Source organism: Myxocyprinus asiaticus, chromosome 26 (assembly GCF_019703515.2).
Source record: "Myxocyprinus asiaticus isolate MX2 ecotype Aquarium Trade chromosome 26, UBuf_Myxa_2, whole genome shotgun sequence".
Classification (NCBI taxonomy): Eukaryota; Metazoa; Chordata; class Actinopteri; order Cypriniformes; family Catostomidae; genus Myxocyprinus; species Myxocyprinus asiaticus.
In genome coordinates, this window is record NC_059369.1 from 32,160,915 (window position 1) to 32,176,590 (window position 15,676).

A 15,676-nucleotide genomic window follows, 5' to 3' on the forward strand; every position below is an offset into this window, starting at 1 on the left:
GGCACCACTGCATAAGACTCCAGTGTCATCTGAATCAATCCAATCGTTTTTGGGTGAGAACAGACCAAAATATAACTATAAATCTTGACAGCAGTCTCCTTGGAGATCATGATTTCAAGTTCGAATACACTTCCTATAGCCTCATCTAGTGTTCTGTGTATGCGTAGTATGTGTAATCGAGGTTGAAATCATGATCATGCCTAGAGACTGCAATGGCAATATGCACAGTGACAAAGGAGTTAAATTTTGGTCTGTTCTCACCCAAAACTTATTGGATCAATTCAGAAGACTGCATGTGATAGTGGTGCACTGGCGCAGTGTTGCACTAAGAGCCATTGTAGTTCCCTAGAAAGGCCAAAGAAAATTGGCGAGTGGTATTTGCATGCCACTCCCCTGAACATACGGGTATAAAAGGAGCTGGTGTGCAACCACTCATTCAGAATTTCTCTTCGGAGCCGAACGGTCATGCTCACTGAGCTGAATACTACTGTTCATTCACCTCTGCTGGATCTGACGGCGCATTTCAGCGGCTTCTCCCTCCTCTGCACTGGTGCACTGCAGAGAATGCCCCTGGGCGCTTCGGCAGAAAACTAGAGAGTATATTTTCTGAAAGAGCATTTTTCCCCTCTAAAAGAGTATATATTTCTCTAAAAGAGCACACACACGGAACGTCTTTTTAAAGACGCGTCTTTTTAAAGATGCTTTTCCGATTGTGTGTTATTCCTGGTTGTGCTCGTAATCTCTCGCCTTCTAACGGTCACGATCACTGTCTTTCGTGTCTGGGCACTGCTCACGCGGAGACAGCGTTCGTGGATGGTCATGTTCTCATTGCGAGAATATGTCCATGGCAACGTTGCGGTCGCGGCTCGCCTTTGTAAGAAAGCAAGCCACCCCAGAGGCTCCCGCCTCGGTCCTTTTACCCACGGGTTTGAGGCCAGTGCGGCTAGTACTGGGGGCGATTTGGGGACCCCAATGGGACCGCCTCCGCTGGGTATCCCCCCCGCAGACCTCCCATTCCCCAGCACGCTCGTCTGCCCCGATCGGGCTTCCAGGTGAGTCCACCGGCTCGTCTCACGGCGAGTTCGACCTCTTATTCGGAGCCCGCAAAAGTGATGAGCTCTCGAGCGCAGCATCGGAGAGCGGGCTCGTCCAGTCAGAAGCCTCAGCTGGGCTCCTCCCTTCGGGGTCGATCGCCCAGTCACAGGCTGACGCGGAGATGATGACATGCTTTCCCGGGCAGCCGCAAGCGTGGGTTAGAGTGGATTTCACCGCTCTTCCCTGAACCCTCGCAGCTCGGTGATTGGTTCCTGGGCTCGCGGCGCCGCTCAAAGCCACGCCCCGCCCCGTTCCTTTCTTCCTGGAAGTGCATGAAGAGCTGACAAGGTCACGGGAGGCACTTTTTACTGCCTGGTCCCGATCTTTTCAGCTTCCCTGCTCTCACTACCCTCGATGGTGGGGTGGCCAAGGGTTATTCGGCAATCCCCCAGTGGATAAAGGTGCTCGCGGTGCACCTATGCCCGCAGAGCGCCGCCACCTGGCGCAGGTGCCCAAAGCCCCCATCCAAGGCCTGTAGGTTTACGTCATCTCTGATGGCCAAGGCCTACGGTGCCGCTGGACAAGCCGCCTCCGCCCTGCACGCCATGGCTCTCCTGCAAGTCCGCCAAGGCGCTAAAGGAACTGCACGAGGGTAGTTCCGCCCCGGGATTGATGCAGGAACTGCGCTCGGCGACCGACCTCGCTCTCCGAGCGACGGAGGTCACGGCGCGGTCTCTCAGGTGGACGATGGCCACACTAGTGGTCCAGGAGCGCCACCTTTGGCTCAACCTGGTCGAGATGGGGGAGGCCGACAAGACATGATTCCTTGCTGCCCCCATTTCCCAGGCGGGCCTATTCGGTGACACCGTCGAGGACTTTGCCCAGCAGTTCTCGATGGTAGAGCAGTAGATGGATGCTAGCCAGCATATCCTGCCCCAGAGCGGCTCAAGATCCTGCACCCCATCTACTCATCGCCAAGGGCGTCCCCCTGCGGTGACTGCACCAGCTCCACCGCAGCCCACCACTTCGGCCTGGCCCCGGCGTGGAGCCCACCGCAGGAAGCAGACGCCACCCGTCTCGCGGCCACCCAGAACCCATGAAAGGCTTTAAAGCGCCCTTGAGACGGCGACCCAGGGACAACGAAACCCGCTGCTCTGGAGCTGGTAAGCAGATCTTCATCTTTTTGTTACCTTTTGCATTTAATTGCACTGCATGCCCAAGTGGCTGCAGTACTCAAGAGCTCAGCAAGAGTGGTTTCCTTGTTCCCTGGGTCACGTATCTGGTGTGTATGGCTGGCATCATGATCACCGTCCACCACTCCATTTGGCAGGTTGGCGCTCCAGCGGCAGTCTCCCGCCCTGAGCGCCCAGCTGTGGCACAAATCCGCCCCCGATGTGACAGTCTCCACGGGTCACGAGGACAGGCCCCTTCCGCCCCCATTCCAGGCTGTTCCGGGGGTGGTCACAAGGAGCCAGGTAAGTGCTTCGATGTCCTCGGACTCAGCACGACCACGACGTGGTGTGGCACCTCGAGCTCCGCCCCACCGCAAGGCCCCACCTGCCGGTACATCTGATGACGTTGTCTCTTTCGTCCCCCTTGCGCGGAACTTGGACGCATTCCAGTCCGTCACGAGGGCTGGTCCGGACTGTCCGACTCAGCTGCACGATTCACTTCGCCGGGCATCCGCCCAGGTTCAGCGGTGTCCACTTCACCTTGGTGAAAGATGAAAATGCTGCTACCTTGCTTGGAGATCGCTACCCTCCTACGGAAGGACGCGATAGAAACTATCCCTCCAGCCGAGATGAAGAAAGGGTTTTACAGCCCCTACTTCATTGTACCAAAAAAAGGCGGTGGGTTGCGGCCAATCTTGGACCTGTGAGTACTTTAACCGGGCTTTACACAGACTCCCGTTCAAGATGCTGATGCAAAGATGCATTCTAGCGAGCGTCCGGCATCAAGATGGGTTCGCGGCGGTAGACCCGAAGGATGCGTACTTTCATGTCTCGATCCTTCCTCGACACAGACCCTTCCTGCGGTTCGCGTTCGAGGGTCAGGCGTATCAGTACAAAGTCCTCCCTTTCGGCCTGTCCCTGTCTCCTCGTGTCTTTACGAAGATCTCAGAGGCTGCCCTTGCCCTGTTAAGGGAGGTGGGCATTTGCATTCTCAACTATCTCGATGACTGGCTAATCTTAGCTCACTCTCGAGACATGTTGTGCGCACACAGGGACCTGGTGCTTTTACACCTCAGCCGACTAGGGCTTCGGGTCGACTGGGAAAAGAGCAAGCTCCTCCTGGTTCAGAGCATCTCTTTTCTTGGTTTGGAGTTGGACTCAGTCTCCTTGACGGCGCGCCTTACGAACGATCGCGCCTAGTCGGTGCTGGCCTGTTTGAAGGCGTTCAAACAGAAAACAGCGGTTCCACTGAAACTTTTTCAGAGGCTCCTGGGGCATATGGCATCCTCGGCGGTGGCCACCCCGCTCGGGTTGATGCATATGAGGCCTCTTCAGCACTGGCTCCAGACTCGAGTCCCGAGACGGGCATGGCGCCACGGGATACCGCGTGGCCATTACGTCGGTCTATCACCGTCTTTTCAGCCCTTGGACCGACCTCTCATTTCTACGAGCAGGTGTTCCCCTAGAACTGGTCTCCAGGCACATCGTGGTCACGACAGACACCTCCAAAACGGGCTGGGGCGCTGTTTGCAATGGGCATGCAGCCGCCGGCCTCTGGACGGGTCCGCGGCTGCATTGGCACATCAACTGCCTCGAGTTACTGGCAATTCTGCTCGCCCTGCGGAGGTTCCGGCCGTTGATCCAGGGCAAGCACGTGCTAGTTCGGACGGACAGCACGGCAGCGGTAGCATATGTCAACCTCCAAGGCGGTCTGTGCTCCCGCTGTACGTCACAACTCGCCCGCCGTCTCCTCCAACGGATTCAGCAGCACCTCAAGTCGCTGCGAGCCACTCACATCCCGGGCAACCTCAACACTACGGCGGACGTGCCATCACAACAGGTTACCCTCAAGGGAGAGTGGAGACTCCACCTTCAGGTGGTCCAGCTGATTTGGAGTCAATTCGACAGGCACAGGTGCACCTGTTCGCCTCCCAAGAATCCTCCCCACTGCCCGCTCTGGTACGCCCTGACCAAGGCTTTCCTCGGCATAGACACGCTGGCACACAGCTGGTCCCCTGGCATTCGCAAATATGCATTTTCCCCCAGTGAGCCTGCTTGCACAGACCCTGTGCAAGGTCAGGGAGGACGAGGAGAAGATCATCCTGGTAAGCACCCTACTGGCCCGCCCAGACGTGGTGCTCAGACCTCACACTCCTCACGACAGCTCCCCCCTGGCAAATTCCCCTGAGGAAGGACCTTCTTTCTCAGGGAAGGGGCACCATCCGGCACCCGCACCCAGACCTCTGGAATCTCCATGTCTGGCCCCTGGACGGGACGCAGAAGACCTAAGCTGTCTCCCACCTGCAATGGTAGACACATTCACTCAGGCTAGGGCTCACTCTATGAGGCACCTGTATGCCTTTAAGTGGCGTCTGTTCACTAAGTGGTGTTCTTCCCGTCGGGAAGACCCCCAGAGATGCGCAGTCAGATAAGTGCTTTCCTTCCTGCAAGAGAGGTTGGAAGGGAGGCTGTCCCCTTCCACCTTGAAGGTGTACATTGCTGCCATAGCAGCACACCACGACACAGTCGACGGTAAGTCCTTAGGGAAGCATGATCTGATCATCAGGTTCCTAAGAGGTGCCAGGAGGCTGAATCCCTCCAGGCTGCGCCTCGTTCCCTCATCAGACCTCTGTAGTTCTTCAGGGTCTACAGAGAGCCCCCTTTGAGCTTTGCAGTCAGCCGAGCTTAAGGCACTCTCCTTGAAGACTGCCCTCCTGACTGCGCTCACTTCCATCAAGAGGGTAGGTGACCTGCAAGCGTTCTCTGTCAGCGAAATGTGCCTGGAATTCGGTCCGGGCTATTCTCACGTGATCCTGAGACCCCGACCGGGCTATGTGCCCAAGGTTCCCACCACTCCTTTTAGGGACCAGGTGGTGAACCTGCAAGCGCTGCCCCAGGAGGAGGCAGACCCAGCCCTGTCTTTGCTGTGTCTGGTGTGCGCTTTACGTATCTATTTGGATTGCACGCAGAACTTTAGAGTCTCTGAGCAGCTCTTTGTCTGCTTTGGTGCACAGCGGAAAGGAAGCGCTGTCTCCAAGCAGAGGATTGCCCACTGACTCATTGACACCATAACTATGGCATATCTTGCCCAAAACATGCCGCCCCCGGTAGGGCTACGAGCCCATTCTACCCGTGGTGTAGCGGCTTCTTGGGCCCTGGACAGAGGTGCCTCTCTAACAGACATTTGCAGAGCAGCGGGCTGGGCAACACCCAACACCTTTGCAAGGTTCTACAACCTCCGGGTGGAACCGGTTTCGTCCCAGGTAGTGGCACGCAACACAAGCGGATAAGCCTGGGATAGCCAGCCGGGTGTATCGCTTGCACATAGCGCCTTCCACCTCCTTTTGAGCTGAAGACGTGCGCTGTTAATTCCCAGTAGTGTTCACAAAAGCTGTTCCCTGGTTGACTTCCTCCGAGCCCTGTGGCAGTCGAGTTTTCGGAGAGACTCGCTGCCGGCCCAGTGCACGTGCTAACTAAGAGCCCGGTTCTGGGGTAGGTGCTCCACATGTGGCGGTTCCCTGTAAGGCTAACCCCATGCGATCTATATCTTCCACTAATTCATTCCCTGCTGGCAAACTGCGTCTTCCTTGGGCAGAGTCCCTCTGCCCCAGTCTCCATGTTGTAGTAACTCCTCTCCCATTGGGCAGGATCTACCTTGAAGGCTCTCCACATGGTTGGAAAGACCATGTGATGTATTCTTCCACTTAAATATCCTCCCTCTCTTGGGGCGAGGTGTGGTCTCCACGGTGTCCTCCCCTTGGGAGGGACACCCCCCGACTAGACCTGGCGGCCCAGTCGGATAATCCCCCTTCTTTTTTAGGGAGTGGAAATAGAGAAGGGGGAAAGAGGCCACGACTGGGTTAAGCCTGTCTCTATCTTTGGGTAGTCGACTTGTCCCCAAAAAGGGCCGTTTGACACTCATAACTGTGTTGGGGGAGGTTACATGTCCACCTGGTGTGCTGGCTATGAGGCACACAGCAAGTCTGCCCACCGCACACTGCCAGTTCACGTAACACCATTCAGCCTTGTGGCGTTTTGTATAGGGACCCCTAGTGTCACTACATCGACACCAACGTCGAGTGAGTGACAGATAGGGAACGTCATGGTTACTGGTGTAACCTCCGTTCCCTGATGGAGGGAACGAGACGTTGGTCCCTCCTGCCACAACGCTGAACTACCCGCTGAAATGGCCGGACCTTATATCGGCTCCTCAGCGTAAAACCTGAATGAGTGGTTGCATACCAGCTCCTTTTATATCCGTATGTTCAGGGGAGTGGCATGCAAATACCGCTCGCCAATTTTCATTGGCCTTTTATCAAAGACCAGAGGTGTCTCGGGCTCCCAAGAGTGACCCCTAGTGTCACTACATCGACACCAACGTCTCGTTCCCTCCATCAGGGAACGGAGGTTACACCAGTAACCATGACGTTTAAGGTTCTTTGACAACATATGGGGGTATTTTATCACAGTAAGTGCAGCAGTCTTCTGGTGATATTAAAGGGCTTTTCTACTGCACGGTACAGCTCAACTCGACTCGACTCTGCTCGCTTTTTGGGGGTTTTCCACTGTGGATAGTACCTGGTACCTGATACTTTTTTTTAGTACCACCTCGGTCGAGGTTCCAAGCGAGCCGAGCCAATACTAAATGTGATGTCAAAACCCTGCAGATCACTGATTGGTCAGCGAGAATCGTCACTACCAGCGTCACTGGATTTGCGACACGGGACATCAACCTGCTAGTTTTAAAGTTAGCAACAGCGACAGCAATATCATTTGTTCATGCGACTTTCTAATTGTAAAAAGAAATGGCTGTGTGCAAAACCACGCCGTGCTTCAGGAAGTGTTTCAGCTGTTGGCCACAATGGACCTACCAACAGTGTAGGAAAAAGTTAAAAAAAACTTAAAAGTGACTACAGAACCCTCAAGGACCACAAAAGCCAGAGTGGTTCAAACAGAAGAAAGTGGAAGTGGTTTGACCAAATGGATGCTATCTATGGCAATAGACCGGCGAGTAATGGGAGGGAGAGTGCCCTGGACTCAGTGTTGATGGAGTCCATGATGGAGGATGGTAAATTTTGTTACGTTAACTCTATATTCTGCTTGAAAGCTTCACTTTATTTAGTTGACCAGCTACTGGAAAGTTTGCTTCTAAAACAACCAGGCCAATTTAACTGTTACACTTGTGTAAAATCACCATGCAACAACTGCTTTATGCAGCACAATGAGCTAGTAGCTAACAGCTAGCGGTCGTGTTATTGTTTATGGTCAGTAATGTTTGTGTCACGTTTAAGATGATGTCATGGCAGTAGAGGTGGCGCAACATGACGATCAGCCTATAATCCCACCCACGTTGAGGCGGCATTAAACTGCAGTGGAAAAGCAAGCTCAGAAAAGTAAAGCAAGCAGAGTCGAGTCGAACCGTAACGTGCAGTGGAAAAGTGCCATTAGTGTGAAGACAATGAAAACTATAGCCTGGGGCTACACTTCAGTAAACCTCTGTTCTCTGTGTGTATGTGAGAATATAGCCTGCAGCACTTACTGTGATAAAATACCCCCATATATTGTCAAAGAACCTGCAATGAGCCATTAAACTACAAGTCTAAGTACTCTTTTGTGACGGTAGGCTTTAACAACATGATCACATGGAAGGTCGGCATGTTAGCGCTGATCCGTTCAATACGCTGTCAAACAGTCAATGCAATTGTGCCCACCTCTCATACGCTCATCCTCACAGTGGGTCTCTGCAGATCACTATGAATGGGACGAAATGATGGAAGTGCTGAAATTATTTGCATAGAAAACAACTAACTGACACAGACAAATGCATTTTTGGTCACATCCAAATCAAAATGAACTTAAAATTATTTGAAATCTGAAATGGTATGTGAGTGACACGCTTTTTAGTGAGCATGGGAACCAAAAAGGATGCTTTTTTTCAGATCACAAATGGTTTAAGAACATTTTCCCATTAGTTCCTGCCTTAGTACAATAAATCCTGATTTGTCCTGTCATTTTTTTTGTAACAGTACCAAATCCATGGAATGTAGGATCAGAACTGATTGTATGTGTTTGTACAGTTTTTCTCAATTGTGCTAAAATCCATTATTTTTGCCAAATATTCTAAATCAAAAATCTATTTTCTAAAAGTCTCTTCAATTTAAACAAACTTTAAACACTATTGCTGTGCTTCACACAAGTGGAAAATCTGATTCAACTTTTTTTATTGTCAAAACTCTAAATACAAATTTAACCATTTACACCATGTTCTCATGTAGAAACCACTAGCATTCAATAAAAATGTATCAATGTCATTACAAACTAAAGCACAATAAACACACACAACTCTTGTCAAATGAACACAAAATTGTTCACAAACCAGTCAGAATTGGGATGTATAAAAATTAGTTTATTGGCTTTGCATCCAAACAATACATGAAGTGTTCAAATTGTAAGAAGGGAGAGGAAGGCCAAACAGAACACTGTCTCTAATGAATGCTACTTTAGTTGACCACCAGAATCTGTCTGAACAGGAAAATTTTCCCAAGCCAATGGGTCTTGCATGAAGTTCACAAAGGGACATCCTAGGGCAGTAGGCTAAATTAAACATCACAGTAGTATCACGTAGCAAAGTTCGAATTGTATAAACGCTGCTTTTACTCAAGTGCAAATAGTGTTAGATGCTATTTGCATACCATAGTGCAAATAGTCAATCTGAAATCAAAAACCACTATTCAAAACACATTGGAAATTCCAGGGGGAACCCATGGCAAATTAACCTTCCGAATTTGCCTGCAAATTGATGTCATGACCGAACTCTATTCCTAGATCTCTGCACATGACAGAGCAAATACTCACAAAAATACTTTTGTTAACACAAAACTGGAACTAGACTACGCTGACTTCAGTATAACTCAATATTAACAATACCAGGTTCAATCCGAACCTAGATTCAAATTCAACAGAATCAAAATAAAAAAAAAAGAGGAAATACATAATTACAAGCTTAATTATTTGAATGAATTTGACAAAATAATCATTTTGAATAAAAATATAAAAACAGCATAAACTTACCAATTCCCGCTGTATAACTTGTGAAATTTTTTGCCCTCCACACAGTAATAAGGTTCTCACTCGAATTTTCCTCTTCTGAGATCACCATATCAGGTATTCGGTACTAATTAAGGTAAGTTAACCTCACTTTTTTCAATGTTTTCTTCTTTGTGAGGTTTCTTACTGCCATGTCAAGTTAAAACTAACTTTCATTTTTATGAACGCATCTTGAGACACCTGCATTCTGTTTCATGCGTTGCACTGCGTCTGTTTTGTTTTTAGTTTTTTCGCAGGTGCTGATAAACGAGAGAAAACAATTCAACAAAGTATGTGATGATATATTACAATGAGCTGATTCTTATGTATTACTCTACAATATGCATCTCAGCCACAGTGGCAAATTTAAATTCTAAAAATTAAAGTAAATTAGTATGCTTATTATTGTGCCTAAAATCTTACTCTTGTCTTGCAACACATAAAATATAAAAATGACTCATTTTATTAATATATCAAATCATTCTGTGAATTATTGGTAGGGATTCACATAGGGATTCTTGCGTAGACAACATAGCAAGTTACAACAGGGAAATAAAGCTGAGAAAGACAAGGCAACAGTGAAACTATTTCAAGTGTTGGGCATCTATCAAAAGCGCAGTTATATCAGGTAAACTATGTTTGTGGTCAGGTAAACATGTTGTGCGCTGTTGTTTTGTTACAGAAACCCATGAGAAAGGAGATAATATTGTGATAAAGATACAATCAATCTGTGATTAAATATGTGATTCTGATTAGTTGGATGGGGGTGGGAGGAGGGGTGTACAGAGCAAAAGAAGCAAAGAAGCAATAATCAGCATATTTCTGTGTGACAAGCCTTGTGTTTTGATTTAATTAATAGGCTCTAATGAAACTGATTAATTTTAGGCCCTCTCTATGGATGCTGCAGTGAGTATTCCCCAAAAAATGATGAAGTAACATTTCAAATGAGAGCCACAGGACTTTTGTGCTTTTCATTGATTTATATTTATATTTACAAATGCAAATAAATCCCGCCAAATGAATTCCAAACACTCTGAAAAATGTGTCTATCAAATTGGCAATATCTTTACCAGTGCACAGGTTGCACGTGACATTTATTAAAAAAATAAAATACAAAAAATTGGGAACCACATGACCACTGGCAATACATACGTTTTCCGTGAGTCCTCAACCCCAGATCCCTCAACATACACACGTTATTTCGCTTTTTAAAACTTTATTCTCAGATATAGCTGACACTAGTAGTTGACAATAATTTCCCTCTTAACAATTGATGTTATCTAAGCTGATCCTGGGAGAGCTCATCATGAGTGCTCTTAGTGTACAGCAGCAGTCTCATGGTGATATTAGTGTGAAGACAATGAAAACTATAGCCTGAAGCTACACTTAAGTAAACCTCTGTTCTCTGTGTGTATGTGAGAATATAGCCTGCAGCACTTACTGTGATAAAATACCCCCATATGTTGTCAAAGAACCTGTAATGAGCCATTAAACTACAAGTCTAAGTACTCCTCTGTGACGTTAGGCTTTAACAACATGATCACATGGAAGGTCGGCATGTTGTTTCTCAGAGTTCCAGAACCCTAGGATCAGCTGCATTGTGCCGACTCACTGACAAGTGGCATCTACTATCAGACTACAATCGCTCTTAAATGTAAAGATCTGTGCAATCACAAACCCTGTGTTTGATGACTATAAAAATAAAAGAAGAACAGATGAAATATGCTTGTTGCTGTATTTTTGTAGGTATTGTTTTTGAGGCAATGAAAAATTAATAATTATTAAACAATGCATACACTTGATGAGTCTTTGATTTGATATTTAACAAATAGTGTTAATATCATGCTAGTATTTGCCTGATCATGTTAATATTTCATGCTTATTTACAGTGTAAATTAAAAGGTATTTAATATACCTTCCCATACAGAAATCTGATATATGGCAATTAACATATATAATATTCATTTTTGGGGGCATATATGTACATAGCCTTTATAAATCTGATGATAATAAACTGATTTAAGGAAAATACTGTATATGGTACATATAGAGTACCATACTCATAGTATGACATAAATTATGTTTTGTACTTTATTACAAAACTATATTTGTTATTATGTTGTTGCATTTATAAGCAAAATATGTGACTTTTTATATTTATTTGTATGCAGACCTACTTTTTTTTATAGCATATCTTGTGATAAATCAGATTTCAGAATTGCATGGTTTTAACCTGAAAGCCATTTAAATGTCAACAGGAACTGAAAAAAAAACAAAAAAAAACGAATGCTGAGATGACACTCTGCCTTCACATTTCAAAAGTCCACCACACACCACTGCCAAACGCCCAACAACTATTACTACTTTGGCCACTGGGGGCAGTGTTTTGAATATCAGTAAGCACTCACCGATTTAAGCTCAAGATCAGTCAGGCTTTAATTAATCTTGTAAAGGAAAAGCACTATGACATCTTAAATTTTTTTTTGCCCTTTTCTTGCCACATTTATTATTAAGACTGTACTGTTTTTTTGTTTTGTTTTTTTAAGATTCAGTTAATTAAGTTGCTACAAGTAACAGCCCTGCATTTGTTTTGTTTTTTGTTTTTTTAACCTTTAGATGAATGCAGACGATGATTTTTGCCATAGAGGAGATCAACAGAGATAATGCCTCCTGGCCAACTTAACACTGGGTTATAAGATTTATGACTCATGTAGTACGCATTTCCATGCTCTCTGAACAGCCTTTGCCCTGATGAGCAGGCATGAAGAGGGCACACAGAATCCAGAGTGCCAAGGCAGAGTGCCTGTTGTCATTGGTGACAGAGGATCCACATTATCCCTGGTGGTTACACACTTTCTAGGTGTTTTTCATGTTCTACAGGTGAGTTGTGCATTTTGAATGCAACTGCAAAGGTACATTCGTGTTCTTTAATAATGTGGATTATGCCCACTCCTTCTCTAGGTTTGCTATTTCTCCAGCTGTGCATGTCTTAGCAATAAATTAGAGTTCCCTGGATTTCTAAGGACAATGCCCAGTGACTTTTCCCAATTGGATGCTCTTGCACAGCTGGTGCAACACTTCGGTTGGAGCTGGGATGGGACTGTTGTGGGGGATGATGCTTATGGTACTGGCAGTGCCCAAATCTTCAACGATGAGGTGATCAAACTAGGTGCATGTATTGCTTTTTACTAAATGATCCCCCCAAAAACATGAACAAGCAGACATGTCCAGGATTGTAGAGAGGATTTGTGATTCAGGGGCCCGTGTGGTGCTGGTCTTTGCTCTAGAGCAAGATGCAAGGGCTCTCTTCTGGGAAGCCCTTCATCAAAACCTCACTGGAATCCATTGGCTGGCCAGCAAAGCCTGGATCACAGCAGCTGTCCTCTCCACCCCTGAATTCCATTCCATCTTGCAGGGCTCCATGGGCTTCACCATCCACAGAGCTGATATTCCTGGCCTGCAGCCCTCCAAACACCATCAGGACACATTCGTTCTGCAGATCTGGGAGGAGATGTTTAAGTGCTCTCTAGGTAAAGGCAATGACAGCTTCTCTCTTAGACCCAGCTGTAATGGCTCAGAAGTACTGGCCAGCATGGGTAACATCTACTCAGATGTGTCTCAGCTCAGAATCTCCTATAATGTTTATAAGGCAGTGTCAAGTCAAGTCATTTTTATTTGTATAGCACTTTTCACAACACATATTGTTTCAAAGCAGCTTTACAGGAAATCATGCATTAACAAAACAAAAAATGAAACTGTAATATCTATAATGTCTTAGTTATCTTTGTGTAGTTTGATTAAATATGATTGTAAAATGTGTATAGAAATTAAATAATTAAATAATAATTGTATTTAGAACCCATGTGAGCAAGCTGAAAGCGACTGTGGCAAGGAACACAAAGCTCCATAAGATGTTGGTTAATGGAGAAAAATATCCTTGGGAGAAACCAGGCTCACTGTGGGGGCCAGTTCCCTTCTGGCTAAACAACATGAATGTAATGCAGTATTATTTATTTGTTTGCAGTGAAAGTCATGGTTTTAAATTTGTAAATTAAGCGTTAAGGTCCAGTGTTTTAAAAATAAAAATAAAAGATTTTTTATGAACTTTAAACTAGCCCGACTTGCACCAACAATCATCCATGCGATTATCTAGTCAGCCAATCATGTGGCAGCAGTGAAGTGCATAAAATCATGCATATATGGGTTAGGAGCTTCAGTTAATGTTTACATCAACCATCAGAATGGGGGAAAAAAGTTGATCTCAGTGAATTGGACCATGGCATGATTGTTGGTGCCAGACGGGGTAGTGTGAGTATTTCTGTAATTGCCAATCTCCTGGGATTTTCACGCACAACAGTCTCTAGAATTTACTCAGAATGGTGCCAGAAACAAAAAACATCCAGTGAGTGGCAGTTCTGTGGATGGAAATGCCTTGTTGATGAGAGAGGTCTACAGAGAATGGCCAGACTACGGTAACTCAGATAACTGCTCTGTACAATTGTGGTGAGAAGAATAGCATCTCAGAATGCTATTCTGAGAAGCGGGTTGGCACTATTTTGGCGGCACAAGGGGGACCTACACAATATTAGACAGGTGGTTTTAATGTTGTGGCTGATTGGTGTATAACCATTCAAGTATGATGACTCAATGTAAAATATAACTTGCCACTGTGGACAAGAAAGCATTATAGCAATGTAAAGGATTTGTTTTCTCTTTTGAAATTGTATTTTGCTTTTTTAACTTCATTACACAATTCCATTTACACAAATACTTCTAATGACTGTGGTCTTTTTTTAAATATGATCTTGTTCTTTTAGAGTGTGTAAAATGCCTGCCTGAGTTCTGGTCCAATATTAGATGAGACACCTGCATCCCAAAGCCATTTGAGTTCCTCTCCTACAGTGACACCATGGGCATCACTTTGCTGGGGTCCTGTTTAACACTCTCAGTTGCTCTGATATTTGCCTTCAAACACCACACCCCTTGTCCGAGCCAACAACTCTGAGCTCAGTTTCCTTATTCTCAGCTCACTGTGGCCTTGTTTTCTGTGTGCACTAGCCTTTATTGGGCAGCCCACATCCTGGTCTTGTGGGCTTCGCCACACTGCCTTTGGTATTGCGTTCTCTCTCTACTTATCCTGCATCCTGTGCAAGACTGTGGTGGTACTCATGGCCTTCAGAGCCAATCTACCTGGCAGTAATGTTATGAAATGTTTTGGCCCACTGCAGCAGCGTGGCATTATCTTCTTGTGCGCCACTGTGCAAGTGGTAATTTGCTGCACATGACTGTGTGTGGCACCTCCCGTCCCAACCAAGCTCATGACCCGTGAAACTGCCTGGATTATCCTTTTATGTGATGTGGGTTCCCGTTAGCCTTCTCCCTGGTGTTAGGCTACATCGGCCTGCTTGCAGCTGTTTGCTTTCTACTGGCCTTCTTTGCTTCAGAAGTTCCCAGACAATTACAATGAGGCTAAATTCATTACTTTCAGCATGCTGATCTTCTGTGCTGTGTGGATTGCATTTGTTCCAGCATACGTCAGCTCACCGGGGACGTACACTGTGACAGTGGAGAATTTTTCCATTTTAGCCTCCAGTTATGGCCTGCTGCTTTGTATCTTCTCTCCAAAGTGAGCTGATCTGAGAAAAACACAAAGAGATATTTGATGTCCAAATCCAGTTCAGAAAGGAAACACTGAAATTCTTAAATACATTGTTCTGAAAATTAATAATAACATTTTCACTTTTTGTACTGCAATTAAATGTGTTCTGTCTTTTTCTCCCCAGCACCCACCAATATACAGTTTTTAGATGGCTTCTCATGTTTTAGTAAGTGCTTCATAAAAATAAACAGAAAAAAAAAATATTTACCATCTACCTGTCAGGCCCTATACTTTCTTTGCTCTGTCAGTACTCGAGCAGTACTCAGTGGTGGAAAATGGACAGTTGTATGTCCTCTTAGTGTAATAAATCCCATGTGCCTTAGGCTAATAAAATAGCAAATGCACACTAATGCTTTTTTCCACTTCAGCCACACATGATGGCAGAGACATACAGACATTGCAGTATTTGGAAAAGCATAAAGTGACAACACTCTCTGTCCCCATATTATGAAGGTGCAGAGGTCATAGGTCACATAATAATTGGCATTTTGTGTGATAATAACCTTACAAGACATGTAACAGAGTCATTCTGAGAAAATGGTGCCTTTTGAGTCATACATTTTAGGATTTTCTTTTATTTTTTCTTGACTTTTCTTTCTTGATTGCTTGCTTGCTTTCTTACTCTCTTGCTTTCTTGCTTGACTGCATTTTTTAGACACTGGGGAACTACCATAAGGGACCAACTTTTGTAAATTGTGCTTTCTTGTCCATGAAGGACTGAATA

The 15,676-nt window shown here is 45.9% G+C and overlaps 2 pseudogenes; one reads left to right on the forward strand and one right to left on the reverse strand.

Annotated features, from left to right (window-relative positions):
* LOC127417105 (extracellular calcium-sensing receptor-like) overlaps nucleotides 1–7,864 on the reverse strand; it is a 28,939-nt pseudogene extending 21,075 nt beyond the window's left edge.
* On the forward strand, nucleotides 7,863–14,988 carry LOC127417106 (extracellular calcium-sensing receptor-like; annotated as a pseudogene).
* The last annotated feature ends 688 nt before the right edge of the window (nucleotides 14,989–15,676 follow it).